The sequence below is a fragment of the Cavia porcellus genome, unplaced genomic scaffold (assembly GCF_034190915.1).
Source record: "Cavia porcellus strain 051 isolate PalLab524CR breed Dunkin Hartley unplaced genomic scaffold, mCavPor4.1 scaffold_8, whole genome shotgun sequence".
Lineage (NCBI taxonomy): Eukaryota > Metazoa > Chordata > Mammalia > Rodentia > Caviidae > Cavia > Cavia porcellus.
In genome coordinates this window covers 10995051-11006106 of record NW_026947491.1, presented here as the reverse complement: position 1 = coordinate 11006106, position 11056 = coordinate 10995051, and positions in this window count along the sequence as shown.

Here is an 11056-nt window from a genome sequence, read left to right as displayed (position 1 = left end):
GGAACTAATTAAATCCGGAGCCTGGCTGCTAACTGCGTTTTATGATGTTCGTTTCACTACTGGACAAGCTAAGTCAGGCACTGATGGACACACTCGGGGCTCCTGGCTGCCGACAAAAGCCCTTAATGATATCTTCAAGGAGCACAGAGCCTGCACCCCGAATTCCAAGCAATTTACCAACAGTTCCGCCGGTTCCGACAGGGCTGAGAGCTGGCGGGTTTCACCCTGTGTGCAGCCATCTGCTTAGCACCGTGTGCCTTGAGGGGTGAACCTGGCCACCAGGCTGCAAAGACACAGACACAGGTGCCTCGTGAACCTCCTTTCCCTGAACTAAGGCGCAGCTCGTCTTGAGCCCCCACACTTTCTACCCATGGCTCCTGTAGCATCTGTCTGCAGCCCAAAGCCCGGTGCCCCACTCCCTGCTGCACCCCAACGCTCCACACTGAGACACGTGTTAACAGTCAGGCATGAGGAAAGAGGCAGAGTTCAGGTGAAAGCACAGTGTCTACTCCTAGAATCCAGGAGCCGAGTGGAGCCGCACAGATGCAAACAAAGCCCCAGGTGGACTCAGACCTAGTGGTGCCTCCAGCTTCCTCCAAGAAGACAGCCGGCTTCTGACCCGGGAGTGTGAGGGGACAGCCTGGGCACCCGCAGCCAGCCCAGCCATCCTGGTGTGGGTGGCTCAGTCAGGCTAGGGCCTCAGGAGAACCCCATGCTCTCTCCAAGGCAGAAGCCTGAAACACACAGGCTTCCAGGGCCTCTTGTCTGTTCCTCCCAAACAAAACAAAGCCTTTTAAAGAGCAGGCTTGAAACTTTATCCAAATTCTAGGAGCCTCTGAAACACAGTCACTCACAGAAATTCTTGAAGCCAACAACCTGCTCCCAGAAAAGTAAAAATAGAAGAGAGAGGAAGAGGAAGGGGAGGCGGAAGGGAAAGGTAGGAGAAGGCGGATGGAGAAGGCCATCCTGTTCGTCCACCTTTGCTTCCTAATGGCCCCTGCTCCTTCCGCTGTGGCTGCTGACTGGGTCCTCCATCCTTGCAACCAGGTGGCAGCTTTGGGGCTCATGGGGTGAGCTGGGCACTGGGAAGACCTGAGCACCTCTGTATGGACGAGGCCAAGCCAAGCCATAGCTACCCACGACCCTGGCTGTGGCTTAGAGGACAGGCACCTAATGGCCAGAGACTGGGCTGTCCCAGGGGAAGGGAGAGAGCCCCTTACCAGAAGGTGGTGCTGTGCTTTAAGACAGGCCAGCCAGCATGGCACAGGCCTCTGGGTCCAGAGCGAGACACAGGGCTTCAGGCACGTAAGGGTCCCCTGAAGGTGACACACAGCTGGCACAATGAAGCCAGTGCCTCAGACGCATTGCAGGAGGTCTCCAGGCAGGAAAATGAGGCTCAGAGAGGGACAGGTGCAGCCCCATACCAACTGAGAGGCAGTCACCTCTTCACACTCTTCACATCCCTGCAAGGCCACTTGTCCTTGGCAGAGCTTCCCTAAAAGAATAAATTTCCACAGAGAGAAACTGCTGGCCCAGGGGTGATAGCCACAGGGCCTCCAGAGCAGAGTCCCAAGGGCCTGATGTCCAAGGGATGAGACAAGATGGAAACCACATGCCGCACCTCTGCTGAGCTGATGCCCACAACTCCACATCCCCCGGCTCTCAACAGCAAGGGTGGAAATCGCCCCACTAGAACCTCTGAGCACAGTGGGCTCCCAGAGGGTCCAGCTCAGCTCAACACAGGGACCAGGTTCATCCTGGACTAGGACACTCCCTGCTCCTCCTGGCCACACCTCAACCTCTGGCCCAAGACAGAGACCCGGATCTCAGGGCCCCAACCACAGGAAGTAGGGTTCAAGGCAAACCGGGTGAGGAGGTGTGAGATGTGGCTGGAAGTCACACTCATCTTGCAGGGTCAGGCCAGAAATGGCCTTGCCTTTGAACCAGTTTCCTGGTTGCACCTGCATACACACATGCACATGCATGCACAGGCTCACAATCCAAGATCCAAGAGGCTGGGATGTGGTCACCAGTGCTGGTCACACAGCCCAACTTTCTTGACAAGAACCCCATGGCTACTTGGTCATTCCCCAGCCTTGGATGTGTCTGAGGGGCACCATAATGCTGATCACACAGTCTGGCAGTGACAACTTGACTATAAAGATTGCTGGCTTCTCTTATAGGCATTTCCTCAACATTTACAGTGTGCCTTGTGCACAGGTGAGTGAGGCAGGCTTCTCATCACTGGGACACAATACCTGACACCCACAGCTTTAAGGAAGAGAGGTTTACTTGGCCCATGATGTCAGGGGTTCAGGGCATGGTCGGCTCTGGGGCAGGGATGTCATGGCAGAAGGGTATAGCCGAACAGAGCTGCTTAGTTCACAAAGGCCAGGAAAAAGGTGGGGGGTGGAGGACAAAAGAGAAAGAAAGGGGGAGCTGAAGGAAGGATGCACCCTTCCAGGTCACACCCTGGTGACCACCTCCAGCCAGGCCTTGCCTCCTACAGCATTCAGCCCTGAATCCATCCATGATGGATCCTCTGATGGGCACAGGGCCCTAGGATCCAGTCACCTTCCAAAGACACAGCTCTGAACATAGGAGACTTTGGTGGACACTGGAGTCTGGAGTAACAGCAGACATAGATACCTCAGTCCATGGCATCTACAGCCCCAGATCTGGGAGAAAGGCAGTTTATAAGGTGGATGCCAACTAAGCAAAGGCAAACTGCCTTCCTCTCTTTGTCCTTCAGCCCCATCCAGAATGCTCCACAGACATGTGGCAGGAAACATGTCTGAGATCACCAATGTGCCTTTGGGATTGTCCAAACTCCCTATGGTGTGCCAAGCATCCTCTCTAACCTGAAGGCGTACTCCTTTGGAGCTTTCCGGGATGCACCCAGTTCCTTTTTTGCAATGAATGCTGCTTCTGCTGTATGATTTAAAACTGATGGTGTCCTCTCTGGAGGTCAGGAGCATGGCAGGCTTTGAGAATGAGAAGAGAGGGCTAAAGCACATCCCCTAGCTGGGACTCAGCACTAACTTGGGCAAGAACTTAGCCGGTCTCAGCTTCCATTTCTCCAACTGCTAAAATGGGAACAACTCAGCCTTCATGAGGCAGCGGGGGAGTGGGAACTGGAAGAGATAAAGTATGGAGAATGATGGCACCGTGCCACGATGTCCATTCTTCCAAGCAGGGTATCCCCTGAATCAGTGCCTGCGTAGCAGGGACCCTACACAGCAAGTGAGCACTGTGTCCAGCCCTGGACAGGAGCCCTGGCCTTGAGTGAGACCGCCTTGCCCAGCTCTTGTTTCTCCACCTGTGAATGGGCAGGTTGACTGGCAAATCACCGAGGTCTCTTTCTGCCATGAAACCCCACGAGTCTGCTACACTCTGGTCTTTTGAAGTCTGTGACCCCACAGAACAACCCTGTTTCACATGCCTCCTTACAAACCACATTTATGTGAAACGTGGGCAAAACCACAGCCTTGGAGTTGGCGAGGGTGCTTGTGTCAAAGATCTGACACATGACACGCAAAGGGCCAGGTCCTCGGAAACCAGGCCCAGACATGGGCAAGCCAGCGCCGCTTGGTACCATCACTCAGTCTTGGCCGAATCTTCACACCCAGCTCTTCTACCCCAAGTGTCACAGCACCCGAGAAAAGTGCAGGCAGCACTGTCACAAGAACCCAGATTCTCCAGGGTGTAGTTTCATTCCCACACTGTGCTTGCGATCTCGTGGCCAGCACTTGTCTCCCTGTCAGCAAAACCCGAGTGATGGAAGCCACACACATTCAGCTAGAGACGGAGCTACTGCTCTCTCTCTCTTCTTAGTTCTAGGAAAAGGGCTTCGTCCTCCTTCTCTGTCTTGTTAAGTAACATTAATCCCTAAGGAAGAATCCTGGACTCATCCTGAGACCCGATAGGTATCAGGGACTGAGCGTGGTAAATCCTGCCTCCTCTCTGCCTTCCAGAGTTTCAGCCCCACTGCCAGGTCCAGGCTCACTCTGCCCGTTATCTGTTTGCTTGCATTTCTGCAGCTGAGCTGGCTGGCTATGCTCGCTGGCTCAGGTGTTCACGTGTGAAAAGCCGTGGCACCCCAATACTCATCCCGTCTGTTGCTGCCCGTGACCTCTCCTAGAGGTCCCAAGACCCCTGCTGCATCAGCAGTGACCAGGAGGCTTCCTCCTAAAGACCGGGCCCCACATGTAGACTCTGGCATGCAGAGGTCGAGGTCAGGATGGGAATATGCACCTGCAGCACCACACCAGGCAGTGGCCCCTGATCTCTGGGGACCTTGCTGCCTTGTTCCACAAAGCTGGGCTCAGCCCAGCTCAGCACCGTCGGCAAGGCACTGTGGTATCCACTCTCGTGCCTTTCACATTTGCCACACACAGGTGCGTTTGTGGCTCCCCAGGAGCAGACACTAAGGAGCAAAGAAGCCGCTGGAGACAGGGCCTGCAGCCTTGAGAGGGGAGTAGCTGACCGGGCAGGAGTCCGAGGCGGCACACGGCCCACACCCAGCTGGACTGTGGACACCACCAACCAAAGCAAGCGCCATCCTCATCCCTGCCGTCCCTCCGTGCAGAGAAGCCAGTGGCACAGCCAGTGTGTGATTTAAGCCAAATGTAAACAAGGCCTGGAACAGAGGCTGGAGAGGGGCCAAGTGGAAAGGTAGTTTGAGGTTATGAAATCTGGCTTGGAAACCACATGTTGTCTGAACTTGTAAACATCAAAGAGCCAGACTTGGAAAACTGCAATAATATAATAGTCATTAATAATAATAGAGGCATGCTTTACCCACTGTTACTCCAAGGTATAAAGCCATAAAAAGGACTAAGATGTGATGGGCTAATTAAGTCATTTACGCTGTGCCCGGCTGAGGAAGATCCGCTCTGCTTGAACAGCCTGAAAATCCTTCTGCTCCAGGAGGAGCCCAAGGGACAGAGGAAGTGAGCTCAGGAGAACTCCACCTACTGGCTGCATCCTGGCCTCAGTTTCCCCTGCTGTTGGAATTGTGGGCTGCTGGGAGAAACTGGGTCTCAGTTCTACCTTGTAGGGCAAAAGCAAGCACTGAGCTTCCCCTTCCTGGGCCACCGTTGGCTGAATCTTCCATAGCTACCCAGGCCAGTGACTGGCCATGACGCCCCACACACAAGTAGGTGATGAATGTATACAGTGGATGTTGAAGTTTAAAACACTTATGACAGCAAAAGACACTCTGCCATGAGTCCTCCTAAAAATTCCCCCTTGTTCCAATGCACTCATCCCATCAGCCTTGCCACTTTCTGCAAAGCTCTGGAGTCCTCTTTCCTGAAGGTCTTTCCAGATATGATCAAAAACACAGTGAATGTTGCTATCCAGCACCCTTCCATGAAAAGGCAGCTCATTTTTTTTAAAAAAAGGTGCTGTATCCTCATCCATCTCGGTCACCGGATCTGGTACCGTGTGACTTCCAGCTCTTCCCCAGAGTCACAATGACCATGAAAGGGAGATGTTTAAAAGTGATTCAGGACACAGAGGCAGCCAGGAGTGTGCAGCTAAAGACCCTCAGGAAAGAGGATACCAGAACTGCTGCAGAAAGTGGAAAGATGATGTGAAGACTGGCATCAGTGATGGGGGATTTGGAGGGGGCTCCTGGTGATGGGTCTTTTACTGCCATAACGTTTTTTAATTCAAACATCCCCTGTACTGTACTTGGTGATCACATCTTTACTGCTGGGCAGGTCTCTCAGAGAGACGAAGTTGCTAGTGTGGAACCAGTAAGGATCTCCATCTTACACCTGAGTTTTTGTAGCAGTTTTTGACAGCCCCTGCTGACAGGATGTTAGGGTTTCCATTTTCAGGGGAACACTGTTCACTTTTAGAGCAGGGTTGTCCAATGTGGGAGTCACAGGCCACAGCAAGGCATGATGGTACACACCTATAACTCTGGGAGGCTGAGGCAGGAGAGTCACAAGTTAGGCCCAACCTGAGCAGCTTAGTGACTTTGGGAGATCCTGTCTCAAAATAAAAAAATAAGAAAGGGCCAAGGAATCAGCTGTGTGTGACAGCTCTGGGCTCCATCCTGCTGCGAGAACTCCCTTTGTACCCTCTCATCCTCTGCAGCGTAAACAGAGCTACCTCTCCCCTGTGCCTCCTCAGGCTTGCTGGGCCCTGACTGCTGTCCCCACCCTGGCAGAGAAGACATAAGATGCCCACTGTAGTCAGGGAACCACGCAGAGCTGGGCCCAAACCCCCAGCATTCCAGTGACTGCGTCCTGATCACACAAATACTGCTGAGCACCCATCTCCTCCTTTCTCAGATCCATCTCCTCTCCCTCTGCTCCAGTCCCCACTGCCTGTCCGCTCCGGGCCTGTGCAGCTCCAGCCTTCACACCTCTGGGGGCGCTGCTGCCCCTTGGGCCACAACTGGGCTGGGTCACATCACATCTGGAAGGTGGAGAAGGCACAGTTCCAGTGACGCGGTTCAGGAGTTTCATCTCAAAGTTCCTCTGGTGCAGCCTTTGGCACATGGGAAAGTGGAAAGTCCACCTGGCAGGGCTCCGGGGCCAAGGGCAGGCTGTGTGACACCTCAGACCTCCCGGTCCCCAGAAGGGGCAGTAACTGTGAGGGTGAAGGGGCATGAGGATACCAAGGAGCCGGCTCAGGGGTGACTCCGTACAAACCCGACCACTGATAAAAGTGGCCTCACTCTGCTTCTCTTCAGAAACACGTGAATTCATGGTGATGGACTAAAGCAGGGAAAGACCACAGCCCTTAAAAGTAACGACTTTCCCGGTACCGATAAAAAGGGAAAAGACCAAAAAAAAAAAAAGTAACGACTTCATTAACGTCTCGCTACTGCTTATGTTACTGCAAAAACCCTGCACAACCCACGCTCCGCAGTTCATCTCACAGAGCAAAGGCAAGTGGTTTGTAACCTCTCATGGAAAGTGGCCCACAAAGGGCTCCCACTTTTCCGTGGGATGGAGGGAGGTTTTCCGTGACCCAAATTTGCCCACAAACAAGAAGCAGCCCAGTGAGGTGAGGACACAGCGTCCACTCCAAGCTCAAGCAATCTGAGCACTTCGGGATACGGGTTAAATTCACAGATAAGCAGGGGCGAACCCGGCCTGTGACATGCACTTCAACCAAAGATCTCAGGGTGAAATCTTAGCCCAGGGCCTGTTCTCCTGGAAACATGGTCATGGGGAGAGCTCGGAGTTGGTGCCTCCACCTCCCTCCTGGCGTACAGGGTGGGCTGGCCGTGCCTTTGACCTTCACATCATCTCGATGCGTGGACCGTCAGCTTGTGTGTCCTCCAGCACCCCCCACAGCTGGCACATGGCAAAGCGGGAGCCTGCATGGGAAAATCACACCCTGAAGCCTACTCTCAACCTCTGCATGTTTCTGCTTCTTCCAGAAAAGTGTACCACCTGGAACGAGACCATGGGGCCCACACGGGCTACCCAGCCTCCTGTGCTTGTTGCCTGGCTGTGCTGACTACATGGAGGGAGCCAATTCCCTTCATGGAAAACGAGTGGTGCTGGGGCCAGTGTGGGAACCAGTGAGATTCGGAGCAAAAGATCTCGGTCACCCTGAGTCCTCAGCAAGGAGCCAGTGGGGTGTCCCGCACAGGAGCCAGCTGGAGGCCTAAGCCCTCAAGCACAGGGAAGTAATTGCCACAGGATAGAGGGCTAGGAAGGCGGGAGACCCGGAGAGGAGCTGTGCACACACCCCCAGGGCTTGGTGTCATCTGTACAGTCCTCCGTGCCTCTTGCCTGCTGGGTTCTGTGCAAAGGCTGTAAGGTACTCGGGAGACTGGAAAAGAAATTTTCTTTTCTATTTTGTGTACTGGAGATTAAACCCTGGGCCTTTGCACTGTTACATCCTCAGTCCTTTTTTTATTTTTTATTTTTAGATGGGTCTCCCTAAGTCACTAAGTTACCCAGTCTGAGCTCTAACTTGTAATCCTTCTGCCTCAGCCTCCCAGATTGCTAGGATTATAGATGCACACTACTCTGCTGAGCTGAAGCCACACATTTTTAAAACTACTGTACAAAAACAACAGTTGATTTTTACAACCCAGTCGGCAAGAACCTTGGTTCTGAGAGCCGCTGAGGGAATCTGCCTTCTTGGGACACTCTGAGACAGTGCAGCATTTCAGCTTCTGCTGCTTTGAGCCACATTGCACATCCTGGGCCTGCCCAGAACGCCAAGGCTGTATGCCAATAGACCCCGAAGGGTCATCTCTACCATGAGACTCAAGAGCCCCCGTGTGAGCATCCTGCTCTCCTTTACTCTCACAGCCTCCATCCAACTGCCAGACACACAGCCTTCACTGTGTTGGGTAAATCAGACCTTGCCAGACACTTGCTCAATTGGCTCCTCACAGGCAAAGGCAGGGCCCCCCTCCTGCAGAGATGGGGCCTGGCCTGTGACCCCCAATCCCTCCACACCACCGTGAGCTTCTGCAACTGCCCAAACTCCAGCTGCCACTCCGAATGCCAAGATCCTGGCTTGTCCTCTCTGCCTCTGATCCCTGAGTCAGTTCCCACCGCCCCAGCATGGGTGGGGCCTCCTTGGGCACCAAAAGCTGACCGCCACGGTGTCCACACAGGCGGCTTCTGTGCCTCCCCCAGGGCGTGAGACAGTGTGCTCTGTGCAGGTGCATGGCTGGGGTGGAGAGGTGCTCTGCAGCAAGTGTGTAAGGAGAGAGGAGAAAAGAAGGAAGGAAACCCGCCACCTGTGTGACACACCAGAGCCTGCATGGCCCTCTGCCTTGGGAGAGGAGCCCAGGTAGCACTTGTACCTCTCGGTGCCCTGAGAGCTGGTAACCCCCACAGGACTCCTGCTGAGGCATGGCCATAGAACTACAGCATTCAGGTCCCATGGGGGCAGCTGACGTCCACCTTCAAGTCCTAGACGACAGGGAGCCAGGCACTGGGGGGTCTCTCAGAGTCAGTCCTGGATGTACACCTCTCCTCTCGTCCCTACTAGCAAAAGCTCTTTCGTACCCCTTCCCTGGGCCTCATACCCACTTCTCCCATCATCTCACCAACACCCCACTTCCCAGAACTCCCTGGAGCCCTCGTCTCTGGGGAGGATATTAAAGGACGCCTGACCCAGGAAGGGCCATTTGCTGAGTTAGCAGCAGAACTAGACTCACACTGCAGCACCAGCAGGCACCAGAAGAGCAATCAATCACTTAGAGACTCAGGTCCCCCAGGGGCACGGAGGCCGGACTTCAGAGAAAGACCTCGTGCATTGCAGGGACTTAACCAACCATCGCTAAAGCAAGACTGCACATTTAAATAGCTTAAATTTAACTTTAACTAATTTAAAATAACAAACAAGTAAGCCCCACTCAACCAACAGGAATTACCAAAAAAAAAAAAAAAAAAAAACTGAAAACATCTCTCAATATGAAGAAGTTATAAAAATTCAAGGCCTCTGACAGGGTCTCTCTGATCCTGGTCCCAAACTCATCCTTGACTCTAGGTTATGAATCTTCAACTGGGTTACAGCCCTCTGGGACCTTCAGCCTCAATTCTCACCCCATCATCCCACCTTGGGTTCTGTGACACTTAAGATTGTCATCTGATTAGCTTGGGAATCACCCAGGCATAGGTGGGGCTCACTCCAGGTGTGTCTGGTGGATCCTGGAGGGTGACCATAGGTCTGTATCTGGTCTCTGCCCTTCCTCTCTGGTGCTGTCCCCTGCTCTGCTTCCTGGCCACAATGAACTGAGCAGCTTTGCTCCACGATGACTGCCTCCATGATATTCCTTGGATCAGCTGACCAGGGACTGAATCCCCTGAACTGTGGATCAGATTCACCTTTTCTCTTTTTGGGTTTTGTTTGATTGGTTGGTTTTGGTTTTTTGAGACAAAGTCTCTCTATGTAGCCCAGGCTGCCTTCAAACTGACAGCAATCTTCCTGCCTCAGCCTCCTGAATGCTAAGATTACAGGCACGTGCCACCACACTGAACTTCAACCTCTCCTTAAGTTGAGGGTGCCAAGCATTTTGTTCCAGCAACAAAGAAGCACACTAATACAGTCTTATACCGGAGAAGGGGTGTGATGTGGCTTACAGTTCAGGAGATTCAGTCCATAGCTGGCTGGCTTGAAGGCTCAGACATCATAGTAGAAGGATACAGAAGAAGAAAGCAACTCACCTCATGGCAGCTAAGGAGAGAGAAAGAGACGCAGAGCCGGGGAGACACACCCTTCCAGGTCACACCCCAAGGGCAGCCTCCAACCAGGCTCCGCCTCCTGCAGCACAGTCAGCTCTGAGCACCACCATGATGGATTCCTGATGAGCACAGCACCCATGATCCATTGTCTTCCACACACCTGAGACTTTGGGGAGACACCTTAGATATAGACCATGACAAGATCCTTACCCTCCCGTGGGGCTAAAGACTCCATTCAGGGAGCTTTTTATCCCTCACATATAAATCTATGTGAATACACAGACATATTCCTTTAATAAATATGCACGTGTTAGGTGTTTGATTAAAAATAATATCCAAATCCCTAGTAAATTACAGTAGACCAAAGGTGAAGGGCATGTAACAGCTATAGACAGAGCAAAAGCAAGAGGTCAAAGGAAAGACCCGGGGAAGCCTTGGGGAGATGGAGGGAGCTTTCTCCATTCCTTCTCAACAGCCTGCACACAGTGCTTCTTCCTGGCCACCAAAACATGCACGAGATTCCTTTCGCTAGCAGTCAGTGAGCTCTGTCGTGACCCCCGCTAGCGTGCTCTGATCTAGCTCAGTTCTGGAACTCTCCTCCTGGACATGGCATCAGACCCCACAGTGAGGGCTCGTTCTTACAGGACTCGCCCCAGCTTCAGAGGCCGGTCACATCCCATGTTGTCTGGTCTGTACAACTGACCAGTGGGCTGGAAGTCCCGGTTCCCGTGAGCCCCTTCTTGCCTTCTGTTAATTTTTTTTTTTTGTCTTTTTCATTTTTATGGGTACCAGGGATCGAACTCACGACTGCCTGCTTGCAACGCAGGCACTTATGCCGCTGAGCTAAATCTCCAGCCCCTGCCTTCTGTTAATTTGTT